The sequence below is a fragment of the Rhipicephalus sanguineus genome, chromosome 11 (genome assembly GCF_013339695.2).
Source record: "Rhipicephalus sanguineus isolate Rsan-2018 chromosome 11, BIME_Rsan_1.4, whole genome shotgun sequence".
NCBI lineage: Eukaryota > Metazoa > Arthropoda > Arachnida > Ixodida > Ixodidae > Rhipicephalus > Rhipicephalus sanguineus.
In genome coordinates this window covers 74,772,732-74,799,538 of record NC_051186.1, presented here as the reverse complement: position 1 = coordinate 74,799,538, position 26,807 = coordinate 74,772,732, and the positions used below count along the sequence as shown (strand labels likewise).

At 45.4% G+C, this 26,807-nt stretch overlaps 1 long non-coding RNA gene across 1 annotated transcript; it reads right to left on the bottom strand.

Moving 5' to 3' along the window:
- Nucleotides 1–501: 501 nt before the first annotated feature.
- Nucleotides 502–26,546, bottom strand: LOC119373954 (uncharacterized). The gene is made up of 4 exons (XR_005180031.1): nucleotides 26,468–26,546; nucleotides 18,787–18,891; nucleotides 12,618–12,974; nucleotides 502–1,188 (listed from the first exon to the last, which is right to left on the bottom strand). It is a non-coding gene; the product is annotated as an uncharacterized LOC119373954 (long non-coding RNA).
- Nucleotides 26,547–26,807: the final 261 nt, after the last annotated feature.

Below are 26,807 nucleotides of genomic sequence, written 5' to 3'. Positions count from 1 at the left end.
TCAGAAAGAATTCGATTCCCGCAATATGTAGGAAATATCTGCAAAAAATGAAATACCTGCAAGAAATGTACAGACATCCTGCAATACTACAGACTGAAATGAAGGACATACTTACCACTACACCATAAAGTGACAAAAAGAATTATGAACCCTACGAAAGCTACAAACTAATTTGCGCACAGCATCCTCTTACAGCCCATCTCAACCATCCAGTTATCCTACTTGTGCACTTTTTGTGATGCACCCAACGCCCTGCAGCACATGGTATATTCTGAAAAAGAACAGTGCCATCAGCACCCCCGACCCATATACCTAGACGAAGAGCAGTGAGATATCCATCTGTTCTGCCCACGTTACGAAGAATAGCTAATAGCTGGTGCATAAGGCAAGGCTCCGAAAATGGCTAGAATCCATGGCTTCCTGAACTAAAGAAGCTGCATTCATTGGACCCAAAACTTCGCTTGCTTTATAATAAACGTTTATTATCTCTCTTTACCCACCCTTCCAATCATCGAGCATGTTTACAGGCTGAATGACCCTGTGATTTTTTGCCCAAGCTATAGCCAAATCTTGTGAGAACACTTCGTGAAGGCGTTTACTTCTGCGTGTTAACTTATTACTGCTGGATTCTGACACTTTACGCTTTTTGATGTTTTTAGCTCTCGCTCTAAATATCACGAATGACCGCCCTGGCTGTTTATGCATATTGATTTATGGTCCAACAACACGGCAACTATCAGTAACACTTCCTCGTTCTTTGAACAATTCTACAAGTTTTGTCCATTTTTTTCGGCGACGCAAGTGTTGAATCGCGCAGGAGTCGTCTTTCAGTTCTACGAAGTTTATTCGGTCGGCCGTCGTCACAAAAATTTCCGTGGCAAGTATTTATAATAAGACATTCATGTACAGTATTGCCCCGGCGGCGTACTCATTTAATTTTGTTCTTAATTCTGGGAAATGTTTCAGTGAGGGCTTTCTTTACAGAAGTAATTAATAATTTTTGTGTTAAATAGTACCGCAAGGCTTCGCTGTACGGTCCTCCAATATTTGTCCCATCAAGATCGTAAGCACTAGGCACTGTTGGAAACGTGGCGACGGCATCCCCGTTTGGAGAATAGAGCTCTTGGTCGAGTGAAAATGTAAATTTTTTTATAATTAGTAATATTCGTTGGACATTCCCTTCAGGACCTGCACAGAATAAGCAAGAGCCGATAAAGTGTCTTGCCTTTCATTAGCGAATAAACAAACTTTTTCTTGCTTTCATACAAATTATAGCTGATTTCTTACCAATTGCGTTATGAATAAAGCACGAGATTAATGTACATTCCAAAGTGAGTTGATTGTTGGGTCAAATTGAAAAGGGGGAGGGTGGAAGATAAGGGAGAGAGCAGATAGGCGCCATTTCAACAAGCACACAGGCTCTCGCGACCGAGCGCACGTATATCAGGAGTCGCGAGATGGACGCGACACAGTAATTCTATTGCGAGTCTATACCATTAATCTGCACACAACCTCGAACACTATCTTTGTTGCAGATGAGATTACCGCTCCCATACAACTCTTTCAGCTGAAAGGGAGCTGTAGTACAGCGCAAACTACAAACATATATCCACACTGGCGTCTGAATTACGCTATTACCCTGTTCTTACAATTGTCCTTAATGCGAGTAATACACAACGCTCTACCGTTGTATGGCCCCGCCACGGTGGTCTAGTGGTTATGGCGCTCGACTGCTGACCCGAGGGTCGCGGGATCGAATCCCGGCCGCGGCGGCTGCATTTTCGATGGAGGCGAAAATGTTTGAGGCCCGTGTACTTAGATTTAGGTGCACGTTAAAGAACCCCAGGTGGTCGAAATTTCCGGAGCCCTCCACTACGGCGTCTCTCATAATCATATCTTGGTTTTGGGACGTTAAACACCAGATATTATTATTATTATTATTACCGTTGTATGGGAGGAACACGCGCATCGTTTTTATATTGCCATGTCCGCTTCTTGTTTTATTTTTATGTATTTGTGTTTCACCCACAAAGGCTGTTAGCAACGCTCGGCACTGCTCGCGCCGCAATGTTCGTGAAGCTTGACGCTTGTCTATTCTGTCAAGATTACGTGCAGGACGCGAATAGTCAAGTTTTTTTTTAGAGCTTTAGCAAGCGCCAGCGATAACGCTAGAAGCTTCGGTGCCGCATGCATAAATACCGACGCGCTTTACCGCAGATCAGATTATCGACAGCCGACACTGTCTTCACTCAGTGCATTGTTGCAGTTTGGCTTTCCGCTTCCCGGCCACAAGTTCGGCCAAATAAAAAGTTTCATCTTGGACACACCGACAACTGCCTTCGTCAACGTCATGACCCCGTGACATCTGGTGGAGATGCTGGTTCGTTCATGATCCGGACGCCTTCGCGAGGCGCTGACCCAAGCCCAAGCCACGAAGAAAATGACGCAAAGGACAACCCTGATCGTCGAACTAGCCGCAGGCAGAAGGGACTAAAGCCAGAGCACGGGCTCCTGCCGAAAAACACCAAGCAAACCAAGAGTTTGACTTTAACCACAGCGACGATGACAGCCCCTGTGCCGCCTGCATCAATCGGGCTCCAGCAACCCAGGGAGCCGCCAACTTTTCGTGGTTCATCGCTGGAAAACTAGAAAACCTGGCTTGAAACATATGACCGTGTCGCCGCCTTTTGACAACTCGAATTCCGAAGACAAGCTGCGCCACGCCTACTTCTACCTGGAAGACACGGCAAGGACCTGGTATGAGAATCGGGAGTCCTCACTTCAAACCTTGGATCGCTTCAGCAGCGCGTTCCTGGACACGTTCACGAGCGTCGTCCACAAGGAAAGGGCCGCTTCGTTGCTCGAGACAGGGGTGCAGCTACCGAATGAAAACGTCAAGATCTTCACGGAAGAGGTGACGTAACTTTTCCGCCAGGCCGACGCTGCTATGCCCGAAGACAAGAAAGTTCGCCTGCTTATGCGGGGTGTGAAACAAGAGCTGTTCGCAGGACTTGCCCGAAACCCCCTCAAGACGACCGCCGAATTCCTCAACGAGGCAACAACTGTTGAGAGGACACTTGAGATGCAGACAAGTCAGTACAACCACCGGTCATCGACAACCAGCTACGCCAACGCTCAAGCCCTCAGCAACGACGACCTGCGCGAGACCACCCGAGCGGTCTTCTGGGAAGAGCTGCGTAAGACGTTTCCCGAATCGCAGCCTTAGGTGGACTCGATTACAGACATCACTCGAGAAGAGATTAAGCCGTCGCTGGGCATCCTTGACCCCCCCCCCCCTCCACAAGCCATGAGGAACGCTGCTGTAGCCCGACGCGACACTTCCCCTCCGTGCCCACGTCAAAACGCTGTCGCCAGACGACGACGCCGCCGCCATACCATCCGCCTGGTGGCCAGCGCTACGCGCCAAGAAAAAGAGACATTTGGCGCTCCCATGACAACCGCCCGCTCTGCTACCACTGTGGGGAAACCGGCCACAACTACCGCTGCGGTCAGTACCGCTAGATGCGCCTACGCGGCTTCGCCGTCAACGCACCGCATCCACAGCGCGGTGAGCGGCCACGCGACATCGCCGACTACTTGGCCACCACTGAATGGACACCTTGAAGTCCGTCACGTTCGCCGTCGCCTGGACGCTACCGGTTACCTCAGCGAGAACAGCAGTGCAGGGGTCCTAAGCGGGGCCTTTCCGTGAGCCCATATCCGCAAAACTAAGAGCAGCAACCGATGAAGGTGCTGTACGACGAACTCCCGAAGATCCTCCACCGCCGGCGACGACACCGCCACGAAATCTTAAGAACACGACGCAAACCAGACTGAGCCCTGAAGACGAAACCTCGGGTCCTAAAAAAGACCTGTTGACGCGATGTAGAAGCAGCGGGACAAGCCGACCTAGCCATGACCCGACGCCGCGACTTGACCGCAACGAAAGACGACGGACTAGCGACCTCGACGTACTATTCGACGGCCACAACGTCACCACTCTCGTCCACACTGGAGCCGACTATTCCGTCGGCAATGGACCGTTCACGAAAAAATTGAAGAAAGTTAGGACTGCTTGGCAAGGTCCCGACATCCGGACCGCTAGAGGCCATCTAATAACGCCGGCTGGAGTCTAAACTTATTCCAAATAACCAAACTTATTCTGCCAGTTTTGCAATCTCACAACATTGCTCCATGGATGTGATACTTGGGATGAACTTCCCTAGTCACCACGGCGCCGTCGTCAATCTGAGCTCTGAATCAATAACACTAACATCAGAAAAAGCGCTGCCGTCGCACACGGTGCCAGGGAACCACACATTGAATGTGATAGAAGAGCACGTCACGGCTCCGCCTCTCTCCAGCGTCATCATTTTCGTCGGTGCCGAAGAACCCTCCGACCTTGAAGGCATCAGCGAGGCCGATATGGGTTACATCCAAGTTTCGCCTCTACCTCTACGGCAGGCCCCTCAAAGTTGTGAGCGACCACCATGCCTTGTGTTGGATAGCTAACTTGAAGAACCCTTCAGGGTCGCCTCGCACGGTGGAGCCTAAGACTTCAAGAATTCGACATTACCGTCGTATACAAGTCCGGAAGAAAACACTCCGACGCTCAATGCCTGTCTCGCGCCCCCGTCGACCCACCGCCGCAGGACGACCTGGAGGATGACTGTTTTTTTGGCAACCATAAGTGCCGACGACTTCGAACGACAGCGAGCCGACCAGAAACTCAGGGGCCTTGTGAAATACCTCGAGGGCAGTCGCCGCTGTTCCGAATGTATTCAAGCGAGGACAGGCGTCGTATTTCTTGCGAAACGGCGTCCTTCAAATGAAGAACTTCTCGCCCCTTGGAGCCATTTTCCTTCTCGTGGTACCTTCAGCATTGAGACCAAAACACCTCCAGGCCCTACGCGACGACCCGACGGCTGAACATCTCGGTGTTTACCGCACACTCGCGAGAATACAAGAAAAGTACTACTGGCCGCGCCTTGCCGCCGACGCCGCTCGCTACGTAAAGGCCGAACCATATAGAGCGTTTTTGCCGGCGTTTCCTGGCGTTGCGTCCCTCGGCGTCGTCGCATCAACGCCGTCAGAGATGGCGGCAAACCATATGAAGAGCGTTAGCTCAGCGTCACACAGTGTGACCAGAGGGAATGAATCTGACACCTTGTAAAGCAGTGTACAGTTTCCGTCAATGGACCAACAAGATATATTCCTGATTATAGCTTTTATGTCTCATTAGCAGTTCTGTGGTGCAGAAAACGAGTCACAGTGACACAACGCCACCGAAAAGTCTATTTTTTTTATTTGACTTGTAGCGCCAGCTATTGGCATTAAGAAGAAGCACAAACTTGTAATATATGGCCTGTGAGCTTGAAGCTGCCGTATATCTTTGAGGCCACGTATTTGGCCAATACACTCATTCCTGCTAAGCCTACCGATGAACTTGAGTACGGCACTCGGAAAGACTTCAAAGATATCACAATCCCTTTGCTGTCGAAGCTTCTAGGGAACAAGCTAAGTCAAATACAAGCATCAGTTGAGAACTTAAGGGCCACACAGTGCACGGCGACGACTTATTAGATCCGAGGCGGGCGGCAGCCATTTTGGCAGCACCGACGACGCCGTTACGTAGCGGAAGTTGCTGCCAGCCGCACGCTGATTGGTTCTGCGTCCATCGAACTGCTTCCGGCGTCGACGCTGCCGCCCGTGATGTCTGGACCGTCCAGAGGTGGACGGTTCGGCCACCGTCACCGGTAGCGTCGACGTCGAGGGACGCCGGCGTACGAAACGCCGGGAAAACGCCGGCAAAAGCGCTCTATATGGTTCGGCCTTAAGGACATGCCGAGACTGTTAGCGACGCAAGGCACCGCCGACAAGGCCAGCAGGCTTTCTTCAGCCGATTAATCACCTCGCCGACCGTTCCAGCAAATTCGTATGGACCTACTGGGGCCGCTCTCTACGTCGACTTGCGGAAGTAAATGGATCGTCATAGCAACCGACTACCTCACCCGCTACACCGAAACAGGGGCCTTACCTAGAGGCAGTGCCGCCGAGGTAGCGAAGTTCTTCGTTGAAGACATCGTCTTCTGACGTGGCGCCCCAGAGGTCCTCATCAACGACAGAGGTACGGCCTTTACTGCGGAGCTAGCTCAGGTGATCTTGAGATACAGCCAGACAAGCCACCGCCGGACCACCGTCTACCACCCATAGACCAATGGCCTCATCGAGAGTCTAAACAAGACCATCGCCGACAAGCTGGCCACTTACGTCGACGTCGAGCACAAGACGTGGGATGCCATCCTTCCTTACGTGACTTCCGCATGCAACACGGCTGTACAAGAAACGGCGCAGCTGCCGTACATGTTGGTCTACGGAAGCAGTCCGGAAAGGAATCTCGACGCAATGCTACCAGCTACCAGCGCAGAAGACAATCTTGACGTCGCCACTTATTTGTAACGTGCCGAAGAAGCTCCACAGCTCACCCGTTTGCGTATCAAGAACCAGCGGAGGATCGACGCCGTCACTATAATCTTCGGCAACGCCACATTGAATACCAGCCCTGTGACCGTGTGCGGGTCTGGACACCGATACGCCGGCGTGGACTCGGTGAAAAGCTTCTTCAGCGATACTTCCGGCCATACAACGTGGTACGACGTCTCGGTGCACTGAACTACGAGGTTGTTCCGGACGGCATCACAAAATCTCAGCGGCGCAGCGCACGACCTTAGGTCGTTCACGTCGTGCGCCTCGAGCCGTTTTATGCGCGTTGAGGAACCTGAGGGCTCTGCTTTTGCTTGCTTTATTGTTTTTCTTTCGAGTTACATGCATTTTTTTTTTGCTTTCATGTTCTGGTTTACGCATCGGGACTATGCGTTTTCGAGGGTGGCATTGCCACGCCCGCTTCTTGTTTTATTTTCACGTATTCGTGTCTCACCCACAAAAGCTGTTAGCAACGCTCGGCACAGACCGCGCCGCAATGTTCGTGAAGCTTGACGGTTGTCTGAGATCATTCTGTCAAGATTACGCGCAGGACGCGAATAGTCCAGTTTTTTCGAGAGCTTAAGCGCCAGCGATAACGCTAGAAGCTTCGATGCCGCTTGTATAAATACCGACGCGCCTTACCGCAGATCAGATTATCGATGGCCGGCGCTCTGTTCACTCTGTGCATTGCTGTAGTTTGGCTTTCCGCTTCCCGGCCACAAGTTCGGCCAAATAAAGAATTTCATCTTGGACACGCCGACCGGTGCCTTCGTCGGTGTCACAACCCCGTGACTATATATTGCCGCTATGATAAAATCTTTTTCACCGTCATGTCACTTAATTGGCTCTGCTTGGTTTAACTCTTCTTCCTCACTGTCGTCAAATTGACTTTCTGAAACTCTTGCACTCACTGTTTCACTCACATTGCTCATCTTCTTATATATATATCTATCAAGTGCACACCCCAGTCACGACGAGCAGTATAGAGCTAAACTTATCGGTCGTTTTCCCTCGCACTAACACTTTCAAATACAGTTTCTTCCTCAGGACTATTGAATTCTGGAAGATTCTGTTGGTACTTCCCGTCCTTGACAAAGAAAAAACTTGTGATTGCCATTGGGTGTTCCTTTTAATGACATTCTTAATTTTGTATTCCCCCACTCCGGCTGTGGGCTGTTGCCCTATGAAGGGTTGCAGTATGTGTAAATAAATAAATAAATAAATAAATTGCGAGGCTTGCACTAAGCCGGGCGTGGCTTGAAACAGCGAAACTGCACGTAATCTGAAGACTAATGTGCTTGTTTTTAGGTTGCTTATAGGTCGTTGCTAGGCTTTAGCTAAGTGATGCTAGGTTGTTTCTACGTTGATTCACAGCGCAGAGAGGTTCGAATTAAACCACAGACAGTCACAGACATGACACGGATGTCCAGCTCCAGAGACAGAACCTCGCGCGGAAACCAAGCGTTCGCACCTCTCAAATGTGCGGGCACGTAGTCGTTGGCGTAGGTCTTTCATCGCTTCGGGGTTTCCTCGCAGCCGCCGTTGCCTTTCTCGTTACCTAGTATTATCTCGTTGTACATACTCGGGGTCTTCGGCTCGCCGCCGTCGCTCCGCAGCCATTTGTTGTTGGGCTAACTGTTGCCTTTTTCATTTTTAGTGGACCAGTGGTGAGTAGTGGGATTTACCCAATTTCTGTGGCACATACCCTTTTATGATGATGATAGTTTTCGCGTAGGCCCCACGCCACAAACCCGTAGGCTGCATAAATTAAGGCTAGTCTTAACAGCTTCGCTGTTAATAAATACGTAACAGCTCACAATAATTAGATATGCCACCACACGGCAATGGGACGCAGCGATATCCATTGCGAACTCGACTAAGCAACGAAGAAACTGCCCTGCGGAACTAGAGGGGCAGATAACGCCGCTGGATTCCACGACAGAGGGAACAAGTCACGGTAGAACGTAGAAGCTGGCTATGCTCGCTTACTCATGTGTTCTTCATGAAGTTTATTATCTCTCTCTGTATGTAATCTTTATGACTTAACCGCGATCCAAAAATTCGTGTATTGACTTTAGAATATATCAATAAAAACAAATCTTTGCTATTCCGCAAGCTCAAGTCACGTGAGCTACACCATTGCGCTGCACTATGATTTAACGGCTTCACCTGCATGAGATACACTGCATAACGTTTGTCATTGACAAGAATTGTTAGCCTTACTGGCAAACACCGTGGTATAATTTACTTACAAAAAGTAAGAAAAAGGGTTCTGAACTGCTATATTCCTAAATGTAATACAGTGAAGCTTGTTCCCTGAAACCGGTCATAGCTCTGATCCTTTTTCTCCATAACTAAGAAAGCACCGTAATTAGTAAAGTAAATTACATGATCTGGCATGCTACGTAAGGAAGCCGGCTAAATACCCTTATTTTATTTCACGCTTCCTAAAGTCATATATGCTATAAAAATATGCAATTGCAACCTACACGACTACGATATTTAACCTACAAATAAATCAAATAAGGAAAAAAAGTTTTAATTACTGTTTACAAAGCGCATTTGGAAGATTTTGTTGAAGTCGACTGCACTGTAAATCGTCGGCGACTCATCTGCGTAAATGTCTCATTCACACCCTCAGTAAAACGTTCCATTGTAACACTGGTTATTAGACACCGTTTTGGAAGGTCCTTCATAAAGTTCGACCACCTGCCATGCTCTAATGTACAAAGAGTTCGAGTACGTCAAGTTTATTCTGCAAGTCTTCGCAAGATAGAGTCTGCCTCACAAATAGAAACGTTAGTCATCCACTCTTTGAGTACATAGTCCATGAACGTAAAAAGGAAAATCATGCCAATTTTTCAGAAAGGGAGTTTCCCCTTTGAAGTGATCTTTATCTTGGTTAGAACACGGCCGCTGGATGGAAACGTGTGCGTTTCCATCCAGCGGGACCAGTGTCTCTAAGGGGAGGGCACCCTACAACCTAAGGTAATCAGGAGAGGAAGGCCATGTGTTATTAACGACTCAGAGCGCACGGACCCAGCGAGTATTTAAAATAGCAAACAAATTCTGTACAAATCCACTGGAATTCGATATAGCCCCTGGTTATGTCGGATCGTAGAGGAAACGCCCCAGAAAGGCGTCGGTCTCAGTCACTTCCAAAACAAGACAAATGCCCTGTTGGCCTTCCTTACTCTGACAAAGCGCCATTCCAAAGTCTTAGCGAAATCTGTTTTACAGTTTCAACTTACGACAACCTTCCTTTTCTAAAGGGAGCGTTGTCGAAAAAATAAATAACGAAGAATAATTTTTCGTCTAACTTTAATTCGTAGGCCACCTCTAATCGCCGCGTTACGCCACCAGTCTTATCTTTAGTTGAAACATAATCTTAAGACATCGTCTGTAACTGCAGTGGTTTTCTACTTTTTCAGTGGGATTTATAAAAGTGGAGATGATAGCCTCGAGCTGTACGAGAACTAACAGTTTCACTGCTGCTAATTAAACATGTTCACTGACAAGTTTTAAGTCCATTAAATTTTATGACATACGTTTCGAATGCGAATTTAAAGCCACGAGTTGTAGCAAGTGCGCCAAGATGGCTGCTTTGTCATGTCGGTACAACATACTTGAAAATGAAAACTTTTTCAGTGCACTAAAAAACGTTTTCCTTGTAGTGATGCAGAACTATCGATGGTACTGTCGATACTATCGATAGCTGAGTCACTATCGAACTATCGATGGTGAAAAATACTATCGATAGCGCTATCGATAGTGAAAAATTCGATGGTACTATCGATAGTATAAAATCAACAGCGCGGACTCACTGCAGAGTAAACTTGGTTCCCCGCTCTCGTGGTACATAGGGAAGCCGGCCGGGGGAGCAGGCTGAGGGGCAAGAAAGTTGACATGATTGAGTTCTTCACCAGAGTGCTGTGCTGACACATGATTATAAAGACAAACTGTTCAGCTGTAGCAGAAAGGAAGCCTTTACATGTGGTGGGACTGCGCTGCTTCAAATTGATATTGCGTTTTATGATTTCAAAATAAAAAAATATCAAGAAGTTAATTGTAAGGTCGAACTGATTGCTTTTGAATACGAATTTATTGATTAATATTTTCAGCCATTCCCACTACGGAAATAATTAATTTCTCTGCCAAAAATTGCTCATAAATTAAGCGAAGCTGGTAGTAGGCTATCGCAAATGTTGTCACGTGGTTGTGACGTCGACGAAGACCGCAGGCGAGGTGTCCAAGATGAAACTCTTTATTTGGCCGAACTTGTGGCCGAGAAACGGAAAGTTAATTTACAGCAATACACATGGTATGCACTGATAGCGGCAAACAGAGCGTCGACCGATCGATCAACTGACTAGCGGTGAAGCGCGTCGGCATTTATACACGTGCCGTCGAATATTACAGCGCTATCGCTGGTTATCGCGCAAACTATATAATAAGCTCGAGTGTTCGCGTCTTGCGCGAAATCTTAACAAAACGATCTACAATAATAACGAAGCTTCTCGAACAATGAGGCGCGGTTTGCGCTGAGCGTTGCTGACAGTCTTTGGGGCGAAAACTGAATACAGCAAAAGTGGTAATAAGAAACGCACGTGGCAATATCTTCGCAATATGGCCGGCCAACAACCGCATAGTTATTCACACCACTATCGATAGTATTGTCACGTGGTTGTGACGGTTGAGAATGCTGCAGCAAGACTGGGAAATACGGAGCTCTTTGGGCGAACTTGTGCCCAGAAAATCAAAGCTCAAGATACAAGCGATATGTGCTGCGCACTGATAGCGGCGAGAGCAGTCGTCAGCCGTCGAGTAATCTGATCATCGGTGGAACGCGTCGTCCTTTATACATCAGTCATCAAACCTTCCAGCGTTATCGCTGGCGCTCGCGTAAGCTCTCTAATAAACTTGACTATTCGCGTCCGGCGCGTAATCTTAACAGCATGATCTCAAACAATTGTGAAGCTTCTCAAACGTTACGGCGCGGTCTGCGTCAAACGTTGCCAGCACTCTTTGTGGGTGAAACCCGAATAAGTCAAAACTAATCAATAAACCCGCGTGGCAGTAATATCGCTAGTAATATTATGATGGTACTACCTATTGCACTATCGATAGTTTGTCGATAGTAGCACTACCGATAGTTTGTCTACACTATCGATACTTTGAAAAAAACTGTCGATACTATTGATAGTCAATTTACCGATAGTTCTGCATCACTATTTCCTTGTCAAGTAGAAGTGCGTGTTTTACGCTTCTCCACTTGAATCACTAGATCAGGGATCAGAAAGCTGCGGCCCGCTGGCCACATGCGGCCCGCGGGGCAGTATTATGCGGCCCCCGGCATGACGTCAGAGCTCTTCCCCCCTCCCCTTGTAACTTCTTATCTGAAGGCTGACATCGCAGTTTCGACGTGAAATGTGGTTTTTACTTGTAACTTATGTCTCTAAATTGCAACGTTGTGACATGCGTGCTGAAAATAACCGTAATAGCTATATTTCTATTCCAGTTTTTTTTACGTCTTTATCGATACGCCGAATTTTTCCTCTTTGCCAGCAAAGCCCACTTCCCCCCGTCCTCCGTGCTTTGCCGTGCGGGCGGCCCCTGCCGTTTCATGCAACTCTGCCCTCCACCTCAAAGGGTTACCCACCCCTGCACTAGATAAATCAATGGATGCGCTTTTGCGCAGGCCATACCTACAGGACCAAATCCTGGCCGTCCAGTGCGCCCGTGACAGGGCCGTTAGGCTAGACCTGCCGGTCCGAACGTGGGAGTAGCCGGGTGGCGCGGGGCAACCTCTGCGTCTGCACTGGACTCTCAATAAAGTTGTACTCTCTCTCTTTCTCTCTCTCTCTCTCTCTCTCTCTATCACGCGACACGAAGATAGAGAAATTGGGAGAGAAAAATAATTTTGGTGGTCTACTGGGGGCTTGAGCTTTAGTCATTCATACGAAGCAATTTGGCAATATGAAGACAATGGCTTAAAGTTCAATGACGTAATTATTGCAATTTATTTTGTGGCCCAGCCTGATTATTCATGAAAGTCAAGTTTGTGAAAACTGCAAAATGGTTCCGAGGTCTCGAAAAATTGTACAATGTGTAAAGAGCACGAATATTTTACTTACCCTTGTAAAGACTGAAGGAGAGTATTCCGTCCACTTCCACTTTTAAGGTATATTTTATCTTGTTCAGTCTTGGAAGCACACACTCAAGATCCAGAAACTTAACAGGGCATCGTACATTGTAGCGCATGGTTTTCTCCGTAATCTTGCAGTCCCGGGCTCTTTGCAGAGTATGTAGTCCTCTCACGACCCCAAGAGAAATTTGTGGTACAACGATTGTACGGCCTGAGTCATTGGAAGGTCGCACAAAATCTTTAATTATGACGGAATTTTTTGTTGTCTTCTCTTCGATAGTTTTTGCGAGCTTCCCCAGTGACGCGTCAACATAATCATTGACATCTGTGTCAAAGTAATACCGACCTGTGGTAGGAAAGAAAGCAATTCATAATCGTGGAGCTCTAGAGCTACATGAAATGTCAGGCACCTTCCTTCATAAAAGTAAAATGCGGTAATACTCGTTTAAAGAAATAGTAACAGTAACTGATAAGCTCAACCTGATATGTAAGAGACACAACATATAAATATTTAGCATAAATAACCGCATCCTAATGAAAATGATGCAGTGAGACCGCCATTTGTTTCTTAGTTGCAACTTTTAATTAAGAAATTAACGGCCGTTATAATACCGCTGAGTTAAAGGAACGTAAAGGGTATGACAATCCATGTTCATAAGTGAGGGGCTGCGAATATAAACAAAAAGCAGGAAATGAACAAGACTGTAAGGCTTGTAAGTGCTTAATTTCTGCATCATTAATCTTTGCGAGTAGATAAAAATCTTAGGCTTGTGTTCACTAAACATTTATCAGGCTAGCGCTGTTCTAAAAAGCAGATGCCAACAAGTCATGACACATTATACTATATGAGCGAAGGCGGCTGACCAATGACAAAGTAATATAAAAAGAAATCTTTGTGAACTAGGCTTCTGAAAACTTGCTGTTCAGTTTCCACTTTTTGAAATTTTGAAAATCGTAGAATAATTTATTCTTTATAAGGAAATTCTAGTCGTTCCTAACCCCACCATCATGTTTACAACTTAAGAATAGCTAGACTGAGGTCATCGTATAATTACTGCTATCCGCGTTTCTTTTTATTAGGTATTGTGAACAATTATTGCGAAAAGCCGCCTTTTCTTTTCGATTATGAAACCTAATCTTTGATTGAATCGAATTGAAAATAACTTCTTGCGGAAAGCGACGGGTTCGTGCACCCGGTTCACTCATACATGAGGACAGTCACACGTGGGGACCGCTGGTAAAATTCACATACAGGTTACCTCACGGTCCCGTTGACAGCCGTTAGCTGATCATTCGTAGCGGGGTTTCAAATGTTATAGATCATTTGCTTGTCTAACGTGATGCCTCAGCTTCGTGACTTCAGCAGCTCTCGATGTAAATGTTGACCTCATGCTTTATGCTTCACTCAATGAATGAGAGGCCGGACACACTGATAAGGTGCTTCGGAGCGTGAACAAAGAAAACACGCTGATACTACAACACGTATTTTTTTGCATTGCACTTTTAAGTTATTGTTAGCGAAGATATCAGTACAGTTGAACGTCGTTATAACAAACACAAATATAGTGAATTATCTCTTTTAGCGGACTGAATACGAGATTTGGTTGGCCACGCTTCATTTCAATGACATTTATTATTTGTATACGAAACCAAAAACGCGAGCGCCGCTACGATATGGACTATAACGAAAAAAAATGTTTGCTTTGCTGAAGGCTCAAACGTGGCAAGGTAGCATAAAAAGCAAAATAAATATTGAAAGACAGTTCACAACGGCATTTATTTAAAATATGGTTTTGACACTAAAACTTTGCTTACAGATGCGGTCACACCCTTTTTCAAATAAATGTAAACGCAGGCCCGTTTTGTCAAACGAACTTTGTTCCGTTGTAATTTCACCTTTTTATGTTTCGGTCTGCTTATTTTAAAGTGCCACAAGGAGCCAGGTAAGGATTACCTCGTTTGCAGTGAGCTTGAAGCCCAGAATAATTCTTTTTTGTATCTAAGATTGTCGCGCGAGCCAGGCTGCCAATTCGTTATGCCAATTTCTATCTCCACTTTTACAACGAATATCCCATATAACGATCTCATTTATGGTCCCCGTGCTGCTTCGCAATGAGGGGGTTCGACTGTATTCAGAGGAGCACTTATTCACTGTACACAAAAGAGTCAGTTTCACCGCAAGGGCGAGGCAATGAATGCGATAGCAACAAATTGTAGTGTTATACGAAGTGAGGCTGGCAGCTAGTAACTGCTTTGTACTCAATCTGGCGTAACTACAAAACGCTGGTGTAAGAGAAAATTACACCATCTCCCGCTAAAGGGGACCATGAGGCGATGCGAAGCCGGAGCACTTGCACGATCGCGTTCCGTTGGCGTTCGTTGGGCATACTACCGACCTCGCGTTGTGGAACGCGAAGAGGGACGCTACGCGCGTCGTATCTTCCATCTAGCCTGGCCGTTAATTCTCACAGGGCGAGCGGGGAACGCGGTCGACAGGCGGGTGAGAGGGGAGCAGCGTAGGAGAGGAGAGAGAAGGGGAGGGGACGCGCATGCGCTCGAGCTCATCGCGGCGTTGCGCAGGAGAGGATTTCGGCATGTCTAGCCCGCGTTTCAGAGGAAGAGTGGAAAGGGGGAGGGGAGAGGGGAAGTGGAGAGGGGAAGTGGAAAGGGGGAGGGAGATGGAAAGTGGAGAGGGGGAGGGGAGATGGAAAGTGGAGAGGGTAAGTGGAGAGGGGAGAGGAGAGGGAAAGTGGAGAGGGGAGTGGGTGAGTGGAGAGGGAAAGGGGAGAGGGGGAGGGGAGAGAGGAAGGGGAGAGGGTGAGTGGAGAGGGAAAGGGGAGAGGGGTAGATGACATGGGGAATGATGAGGGGGAGTGGAGAGGAGGTGTGTGGAGAGAGTATGCGCATGCGCAGTAAGGGTGGTCACGCCGCACACCACCACCACCACCACCACCGGATTGAGCTCGGCCTTAAGATACTTCGCATCTAATACGGCCGCTCCAAGGAGAGATGCTCTCCGCATAGTCACTTCGCGTTGAGAGCGCAGCACGTAGACGGGTATACGAGCTGCCCGCTGTGATGGCTGTCGAGATAGCGCGCGCGCCAGCGATCGCGACTGCGCCCTTAGATTCAAAGTTCAAAGTCGCTGCTCGCGCGACACTTGCCCCCCCCCCCCCCTCACGTCTTTTCGTGGTCGTTAAAGATGGGCGGGGCGTTTCCTGTCTGCTTCGACGGCAGGCCTCGCGAGCGGGGTGATGTTATCGCATGCACCCTCCGAGCGACGGAATCTCTGCTTCGGCCGCGTTCTTCGCCCCCGCTCGCGCGCTTTTAACCGCGGTAGTACATAGGATGCGCTGGGAGATCTTATCAATTTGGACTTCATACGGAAGGGACATGACGGCGACGGCGACGGCAAAAACCCGTCGAGACTGTCCATATAATTGCTCTCGCAATAAGATCCCCGCGGCTGATGTGCGTCAATTAGACAAAATCACTTCACGAACCGTGTATATTTCCATGTGGTAGGACTATCATATGATAAAAATGGGGCAGCTACGCACTAGTGTTGCGAAGACTGAGGATACATCAGAGCTGGTAACATTCCCCTCCTTTTTCCCCTCATCCTCACTCTCACTTCCCTTTCCCACTTCTGGCTACTTGCTATAATATGTATACTATACATGACTGTACAAAGCTTTAACCCCCTTCTTCATCTCCTCTTCACCCTCACAACACTCCTCCTCTCGCTCACCTTCTTTTCCCTCCCGTTACATTACTATAGTATACAGGACTCTGATATGCTTTGCCGTCTCACATCTTTCTTTCCCTCCTCGTCACTCTCAATTCCTTTTCCCAAACCCCTGCTCTACTATATTATGTCGGCCACGCTATCCTAGGAGCTCCTTGTCACAGAGCCGCTTTCACGTGGCTCATACCCACTTTACTCTCTCCTTCTCCTTTCCTTCCTCCTCACGCTCACATCAATCCTCTTCACCCTCACTTCCCTTTCCCAGCCTCTTGCATGACTACTATGCGTGAATATTATGCATGGCTATGATATGATAGGAGCTGTTTGGCGCATATCCGCTTTCAGTGGCGCATACCAACCGAGTTTTTGCGAATGCCGCACGCTGAACGAAACGCTTTAACAGCTCCGCTGTTGAAACTGCACACAAAAGCTTTGATATTGTGGGGGCGAAGTTAGTAAACGCACACCGAATACGACAATATATTTCATGAATATGCAAGGGGATCTGGATAATACCTAAAAGTGCCCTTTGTTCTACGCTATCGAAAAAATCTACATATTTTATCTATTTAGTAAGGAAAATACTTGCATTGGTTGTTGTTGTTCTTACTTTTTATTAAGGAACGCACATTCATGCTTCTCTTACAGTAATGGATCTCTATATTTGTTATATTGTTACGTAAAAATAGCACGAGGCGTGATTTCATAAAAGTGTATTTAAAATAAACTGAGGGTAACAGCATCGACCAAGCTGGGGGACAGCACACACACCGGACAGGCCAGTCCTCTTTGTCGTATTCTGTAGGCAGAAGGTCTCTGTTGGATTGTGCTAGCTACGTAACAATATCCTACCTCATAAGATATAAACTAAGGCTTCTTATCGGTAACATCTTTTCTCAATGTATAATTTCGAAAAGTGAGGTTACCGCGGTTGCGCGAAAAGGGGGGTGCGCATCAGATGCAATTAGCGGAAGAGGAATTCAACCGGCGTCCGGCAGGATCCGATCGCCCAACCTCAGCATAAAGCCGAGATCAGAGCTCAGTTGGTAGTAAAAGACCTCGTCAAAACTGTTGTCTCGCCATTGGGTAGCCAATTTCACTAAGTGCCCGTTCGTTATAAACACGGACTGAAATTTCATCTTTCAATTCAAGCGTGAGAGCCTTTTGTGAACACAGTCCAGAACCTATTCAGCGAGTTACACTTAAATTTATGAATAAATATTCCTCTCAATAAAAACAACAGGTAATAACACTAACCTTCGTTTTTGTATGTACTAATTGCCTTCATATCTTTGTTACTGTGCAACGCGTGCTTATGAGAAGAAAAAAAAGACATTTCGGAGTGATTTAAAGTAGTCATTTAGTGTTCCAGGGCAGACACAAGAGAGCATAACACCAAGTGACAGAATAGCATAAATGTTCTTGAAGTTTCTTGCTGTCATGTTACCAACCCGTGGAGCCTTCAAAATCTTGGACATGAAAGTTCTGTATAATAATTTGAACTACAGCCCAGAAAGAGCTCCAGAAAAGAGGGTGGTGCGTTCTAAAAGCAGTTAAGCTATTCGCCTACTCTCATTCAGAGCACGCGAAACAAGGTGACAGCTAGAAAAATCACACCATTTCCCGCTAAAGGGGACCATGACGCGATGCGAAGCAGAGTTTCGGCATGACGAGCCGGCGTTTCAGAGGAGAAGTGGAGAGGGAGAAGGGAGAGGGAAAGTGGAGAGGGGTAGTGAAGAGAGGGAGGGGAGAGGGGAAGCGAAGAGAGGGAGGGGAGAGGGGGGAAGTGGGAGAGTGGAAGTGGAGAGGGGATGTGTGGAGAGGGTTCGCGCATGCTCAGTGAGGGTGGTCACGCCGCACACCACCACCACCACCGGTTTGAACACCGCCATAAGATGCTTCGCATCTAAAAGAAAACAATAATCATTGCTCGAGTTTACACGCGCCAAATCTACGATATGGTTATGAGGCGCGCCGCAGCGAGAGAGACTCCGGGTCGATTTCGACCACCGGGGTTGTTTAACTTGCGCCTGAATCTAAGTGCACGGGTGTTATTGCATTTCGCCCCTGCCGAAATGCACCACCGTTACCAGGATTCGCACTCGCGATCTCGCGCTTAGCAGCGTAACACCTCTGCCTGCTAATCTTACTCGGCGGGTAGCTAGAAAGTAAAGGCTGCTTACATTATTTGTGCATTATACCTGGTTTGTTACATATGTTATACTAATATATCCTCTCCAGACAAGCATCAGTGCGTACGTAGGACGTAATATTATTAAACATTCTTAACAAAGAGAGAGTGTCAAGATAACATTGAAATAAAAGATCAATTCACTAGACGATTATATCCTGCATGAAGAGTTGTTTACAGAACTAATCAACAAGCCCTCGTGAACGTAATTTACGTTACCTTGTGCCATAGTCGCACATAGCAGCCAAACCGCAAAAGCTGCTGGGATCTCCTTCATTGTGCGCTTCAGTGTGTTCGTCTGAGGGCTCCGAATTCATTGAGTACCTACGTTTAAAAAGGAATAGAAAAACACACGTGATGCTTCGTGAGGAAAAAGAAATACTTTCCAGATTTTTTGCTATTGTAGAAGTGTGTAAAAGAGCAGCGAACGGGCAAGTAACAAGTGATCATTTGGGAAGTTGTATATTTGCGGATTAAGGCAAGTACACTCTTCTGATCATCGTGGTAAGAAGAGTGCCCTTTGAGCGGCTCCAAAATATCTGTGAAAGGGCAACAGGTTGCCAATTAGTCGCTGTACAGCAGCCGAACCGCCACAATGCCCTGAATATGCTGTTAGTAACATTTACACTCCCGGAGCTTCTGTTATGCATGCTTCCACATGGCCCGTACATCCAAGAAACGTTCCTCAAGAGCATTATTTATTCCTTCAGCTATGACATTATACAGCAATCTTTCGTGAGATCGCTAATGAACGTGATTTTTAAGGACTATAAATTGCGCATGTTGCTGTTGATTCCAATTATTACGGGCAGTACATGAAATGTTACACATAGAATGGATGTGGAAATTCAGCCACATTATATTCCAGTTTAGAAATTTGTTTAGCTACGAAATGAACTGCTGAGCACAAGAAACCAATTGCTAAAATTAAAACGAAATCAAATCACGCCGTCTTTGGGCCCAGAGGTTCCAGGGCTCCCAGATGATCGTATGATTACGTACAAGCTAAGAAATGGATGCCTAAATCATATGTTATACAGACTGACGACTTGTACACTTCTGGGTCACTTGCACGCTTCACACGTCTCACAAAACCACAAATGAGTATAGTAATAACGTTTTATAAAGTTATCAATTACTATGCACTGCAAAATATATTACGTAAAACATAATGACGTATTTCGTAGCAGCGGCTGGAACAGCGGCATTTCTAGAGTCCGCTGTAAACTCTCTTGGCGCTACTAATGCAAGTACACTTGCAAGGTATCCACTACATCATAAATCATAATTTTTGTGAAGTTGGCAGGCACCCACTACGCCATTATTCGTCATTATGCGAAGAAGCGAGGTACCCGCTACACATATGTAAGACATTATGGCCACTTTGATGATGCGGCATCTGATGACGATGAAGAATTTTGGCTGAGCCCTTCGTAGCGGGCTGTAAGCTTTAAACGACCCACTAGTTACGTAACTATTCGCATTGTGTGACGCCCGGTCGTTATTTTACTCACCTATCATACAATATTACATATCTTAACGTGACAAAGAGAAAGAGAGAGGGAGAGAACTTCATTTTGCTCTTCTACCACGCTATATTACATATGTTAGTATCGTTCCTTCCCGACATGAAGCCTGTATAGGGTCTTTTTGCAAAGCAACTCCAAGCACCGGCATGGTTCAGTGGTAGAATACTGGGCTGCCACGCAGACGGCCCAGGTTCCAATCCCGTTACATCCTGGATATGTTTTTCTTAATTCGCGCGATAGCGATTATGGACACCGGCAGCGGCGCCGGCGGCGGCGGACAACTACCGCGCCAAAATTGGCTGTTGTGATCTCATAACAGCTTTCGCTGCAAAATCGAAAAGCGGGATGAGAGAATCATGGTAAGGCACCGCCAAGTGAAATATTTCGACAAATTTATAACCAATTTCCAGCGCGAAGACTGTTAGGCCGGTACTTAAGTATAGGCTAAAATCAAGTATAACAGCAGAGCTCAATTTTTTTCATGGAATAACTTGTAATATATTAGCAAATATCCTTCATCGTGAGATTTCCGCAATAAGCGTAAGACATCAGCTTTTAGACATCAGCATAAAAAGCAATACGTGCGCGACAAATGACGCGAGAAAGTTACACCAAGTATCGCCGAAAAACATTTACACGAATCTGCAGAAAGAAAAAAAATTGGCGCAGCTTACGCTAAGACGCGCAAGGCTTGGAACAGCGAAACTGGACGATTCCGAAGACTAATCTCGTTGACTAATCTCGTTGTTTTTAGATAGTTTCTTGGCCTTAGCTGATGCAGGTTGTTTTTAGGTTGCTTCTCGGTCGTTGCTTGGCCTTAGCTAGGTAATGCTAGGTTGTTTATACGTTTATTCTCAGCGATTAGAGGTTCGAGTTAAACCACAGAGAGTCACAGACACGACACGGATGTCCAAACTCCAGATGCAGAAACTCGCGCTGAAACCAAGCGTAGGCCTTCCATCGCTTCGGGGTCTTCTCGTAGCCGCCGTTGCTTTGCCGTTTCCTAGTATTCTCTCGTTCTACGTACTCGGGGTCTTCGGCTCGCCGCCGTCGCTTCGCAGCCATTTGTTCGGCTAACTATTGCCTTCTTCATGTTTAGTGGACTTGTGGTGAGTAGTGGGATTTACCCAATTTCTGTGGCAGATGCCCGTTTATGATTATGTTACTTTTTTGGTTCCCCGCACAAGGAACGATTTGCTAAACAGCTTCGCTGATAAAAGAAACAGCAGTGACATTCTAATACCTGGAGTCCGATGTCCTTAATAAACTGATAAGCCACGAATGCTCGATCGAAAAGTGGCATCAACCCCAGCCGCTCCGAGACGTCCCAGGTCAAAATGTGAGTAGTGACGCTTGAAACGGGTGCTCTCTGGTTTTTATGCCGCGAAGCCCATGATTGAAAATTTCGCCAAAGGGTAATAAAAGTGTTAGAGTTATAATGGCACTGAAGTAACCTTTACCATAACTGTTTACTAATATTTTTGCCTTTAATAAACTACTTGCTCAAAGTACATACAGGAGCGTTTTGTATCCAACTCATCGAAATTTGAAACGTGGGACAAATTATGGTTGGGTGTGTTTTATTACCATGTCATAAACTTTTCCTTGAACCCGAAATACATAGCGAAACACCAAATGGATGTTAAGCGGAAATACGCCCTTTCTCTGAAAGAGCGTTCGCCGTATGTATTGTATGAATACACATTCAAACATAATTTTCTTGAGGGAGAATCACTTCCCGCTGATGAACATGCCCATGAAGAGAGCACCCTTTAGAATAAAAAAAAAGTGTCCATTGATGTACTTCCTTGATCTTGATTTGGCCGATAACAAGAACATCTCAGCTTTATTTCCCGAGGATAATGGTGTGCTAAAGAAAGATAACGACCAGTTACCTTTACCTTGATTCGTGTATTGAGTACGTTGGTCTTCATATCAGAAAGGGTGCAGGATATTAAATTATACATATCGACTTCACGACTGCACAACCTTATGATGTTCCTATATGATATATCTACACAGAAGATATGTTGATATGTCATAACATTTGAAGCGCCTTCTTCACATAATATTTAGCATACATATGTAGGCTAAGATTTCTTACCGTCGTATTACGTTTGAGTGTGTGGGAAGAGTTTCCTTGCACCCACATTTCATTGCTATCATTGTAATCGAAGACAAACATGAAAAACAGTGAGCGAACGGTTGCGAATGTGTGAAGCACAAGAGCGAAATAAGTTTCAGAGACAAAAAAAAAATTAAGGCAGCTTCGCGCTAGTGGCGCCAACCTGAAGGAAGTGTGGAGATGGGCGGCTTTCTTTGCTTCTCTTCAGTTTTCTCTTCGTTCGCTCCTCTATTTTTTTCTCTTTCTGTTTTTTCTGTCTTTTTCATTTCTTTATTTCTATTTATTTCCTTTTCTCTCTATCTATTTCTTTCTCTTTCTTGCTCTTTCTATGTTTATTCCTATTTCTTCCTTTTTTTGCTCTCTCTATTTCTCGCGTGCTTACTCTTTATTTCTATCTTTTTTTTCTCTCTCTATTTCTCGCTCTCTCATTCTTTGATTCTCTCTCTTTCACTCTTTCTTTCTCTTTCTACATTTGTTTTCTCTCTTTCACTTTCTCTCTTGCTAACTTTGTCTATGCTACGCATTACACTCTCCCACCTCCTTTTCCTCCTCCTCACCCTCACTTCCCTTTATTTATTATTTATTTGTTTATTTCAACATACTGTAGCCCCGAAGGGCTATCGCAGAGTGGGCAAATACAATACATAAAAGAGCATAAAAAGTGCGCTGAACATCAATGATTAGTAATATACAATAAGGAGTCATCGAATGATGAAGGTCGAACATATAACGAGGCAGACCATTCCACAATTCTGTAGAATGAACAAAAACTGTATTTAAACGCCACTGTACGATGGATAAAAGTAGACATGTTAACTCATGGTAATTTCTGGTGGTTCTTGGTATAGCGGGTGCGATGTATTTGACGAGTAGGGGGAATCGTGGGGAGTTAAGGTATAAAGGAACTTCAAACATTCAACGTGACGACAAGAAGAGGGACTGGTAAGCGGAAGAATAGGAAGATGGTAACTAGCTGAAAAATACCAGTCAAAGCGACGATAAATGAAGCGTACAGCTTTCTTCCGAACAGATTCTATTTTGTTGATATAAAAAATTTTGTATGGGTTTTACCCATATTCCAGTATTGGACGAACCAGAGTTTTATAAGCGAGGAGTCGTATGCTGAGAGGTGCTGAACGTAATGTGCGTCGCAGGTAGCCTAAATTTCTGAGCGCACGGTTGAACATGAGTTCGATGTGATGAGACCAAGATAAATCCTGAGGGAAAAGCAGATCTAGATATTTGTATTGTGAAACATTTCCGAGAGGGCAACCATTAAACGAAAAGGTAAATGGAAGGGGGAAGAACACTTGGTAAATGGCATGGATACCGTTTTCCGGAAGTTGATTTGCATTTGCGAAGTGTCAAACCATAATTGAAATTATGCAAATGAACCATTAAGTATGATCTGTTCATGAGGAGTTTAATCGTATGATACAAAACACAATCATCAGCATACGCGGATTTTTACCAGGAATATTACTTGGCAGATAATTAATGAAAATCAGAAAGGGGAGTGGGCCTAACATCGAACCTTGGGGGACGTTAGACGTTACAGTGCAAGTGGAGGAATGAGAAGACCTGAAGCCTAGTAAAGAGATCTAATGGATAGGAAAAAAGAAATCCAGTTTACTAATGTTTTGTTTTTAAGAATAACAGGGATCTTTTTTTAGCAGTTTTGCATGTGACACAGTGTCGAAAGTTCTGGAAAAATCTATGAATATTGGGTCAATATGATCACCTGCATCAAGGCTCTGGATGATGTCATGAGTGAATTCACTGAGCTGGGTACCCGCGTCGAAAACCGTGCTGGGCATCAGATAAAATACTATTGCAGTCTAAAAATTCTATGATATGTTTGAAAACTATGTGTTCGAGTATTTCACAAGAATGGGATGTGATAGATATGGGTCTATAGTTCAATAAGGACTGCTTGTTTCCGAATTTGAATAACGGAAGAATTTTAGCCAATTTCCATGCTGGGACAACAGACGTCGAGAGCGCTTTATGAAAGATAATGGTTAAATATCGACTATTCCAGGAGGAGTATCTAATGAGGAATGCATTGTCTATATTATCCGGACTACCTATCTTCTTCGGATTGAGTTTTAATATGAGATTCAGCACACCCTGGTTTGGAAACAATAATGTCGTCAACAAAACTACGAGTCTGCCCTATAAACAGAGGAACAACGGAGGTATAAAGTGTAAAAACAGATTTAAAGTAATCATTAAATGCATTTGCAATCAGAGCAGTACTGTGTCATCTATTTCAAATGTGCCAGTGGTAGATTTCATTGGTATGACAGACCTCCAAAATTTACGTGGATTATTTCTGAGCGAACCCGGAAGTGTAAATTGAAAGTAAAAATCTCGAGCATCATTAGTTTTGCTTCGAAGTTCCTCCTTTAGAGCAATAAATTGTGCAGCAACAACAGAGAGAGAAGAAATAGTAGAGAAGGAAAGGCAGGGTGGTTAACCAGTATAGGACAACCGGTTTGCTACCCTACACATGGGGACAGGGTGGGGGAGATTTAAAGATGGAGAGGAAAGAGAGCAGCAACAACAGCATCACCAGTGCGTTTAGCACGCCGCAAACGCCCAAGTCGTCGTGAAAGGTGCAAATTTTTCCGTGTGATCCAAGGCAGCTCTGTATTCTTCTTTTTTTTTTAACGGCACAAAACGCGTGATCCACATTGTAAAAAGATTACTCAATAATTAAGTTAAGGATCGATATCTTCAGAAATACTCATCGCTTCAAACTGGCTGAAAGAAATGCTAAGTGTATCAATAATACCAATATCAGCATGGCTCATATTACGGAAAGTAGAATAAATAAAAGTTGCTTGCACCCAGTTTGCATTTTTATGCTAGAGATGGCGCTGCCTGTCAAGAGCAGCAGCGCCACTAAGCGATGCTTGGAGAGCCTATCCAGCAGGCCAGGGCGGCTATAGGGAGACAAGGTCTCCTGGTGTCTACCTGTGCGGACTAGCCCGGACCACAAACATGCGGGATCTAGTAATAAAGTTTATTCACTCACTCACTCACTTTCTCTAAATTCTATGACTGCTAACTGGTACAGTGTGTACTATTCCTTTGTAGGTACATAGATAGCCGTCAAGCTGTCATTAGAGTAGATGGCGCGTGCACTGAAGCCTTGATATTGTGCACTTGTGTGTGTTCTCGCTTACAATCCGTTCATGACTCAATCTACGCTGTTATGATGCATACTAACCGTGGTTTTAATTAAATAAATTAGCGGTTGTTAATTGGTACCATGCCAAGCCATGCCATTATTTTATTTCACCTTATACATGTTTTTGCGGAACAATCAACTTGATATGGCAATTTGGACAGGCACATATAAACGAAATAGGCGTAAACCTCTAGTTGGCTAATTGTAGCCCGCTAGAGTTTGTACGGTAACTAAGTTGCTGGTGCGGTTACTAACGATTTAATAACGAACTAACCATTACAGTTAGTACAATTCATTAACTGACAAGACAGCGAATTTCACTAACCTGCATCTCACTATTAGTGAATATGCTTGCCTTTTTTTTCTATGAGTGCGATATCGATAGTGGTTGTGAATAATGAATGCTGTGGCTGGCCGGCGATATTGCCAAAACATTTGCGACAGCTTACTATCAGTACTATCAGCAATACTCAGTTCGCTTAATTTGTGAGCAATTTTTTGCGAGAAAAAATTTTTTCCGGAGTGAAAATGGCGGATGATGTCGATCAATAAATTCATATTCAATAACAAGCAGTTGCACCTTAGAATAACAAACTTAGTTCTTGATATTTTTTGTTATTTTGAAATAATAAAACGCTATATAAATTTGAAGCCACGCAGTTCCGCCACATGTAACGGCTTCCTTTCCGCTACAGCTGAGCAGTTTTAACCTAATTATCATATGTCAGCCAAGCATTCAGGTAAAACAACGCAAACATGTAAACTTTCTTGCCCTTCGGCCTGCTCCTCCCGCTCAACTATATACTACGCACTCGGGGAACCAAGTGTATGCTTCAATGAGTTCGCGTGGTTGATCGTATACTATTGATAGTGCTATCGAATTTACTATCGATAGCACTATCGATAGTTCGTTCTCACCATCGATAGTTCGATAGTACCTACGCACTAGTACCCCAAGTATCCCAAATATCTACGTTGCTCACGCTACAAACACCGCACAAAATACGCAGGGCAAGTTGCGCTGCCTCGTTAAATGCGCGACGTACTTACATCTATAGTTCTGCATCCCTGCTAGGCACCCCTAGTGTGAAGCTGCCTTAGTTTTTTAATTGCATTCATTCAGAACATCCAAGCTTTCAGCTCTGAAAACTTTTGAATTGAATAGCAAACTCATCACTGTGATTGTTTCGTAGCTCTTTTTCAACCTTTTTCTGCTTTGACTTCCCTCTTGTACTCAAGCGCCAAGGTGTAGGTTCTGTGCACTTTTGCTTCCAGACCAGCGACCGCTGCTGACATGTAGCTACTTCACACTCTTCTTGTGGCTACTTTCCTTGGAAAGTATTAATTCGATTAGACGCCCAACATTTTAAGGGTTAAAGTCCCGAGTTAA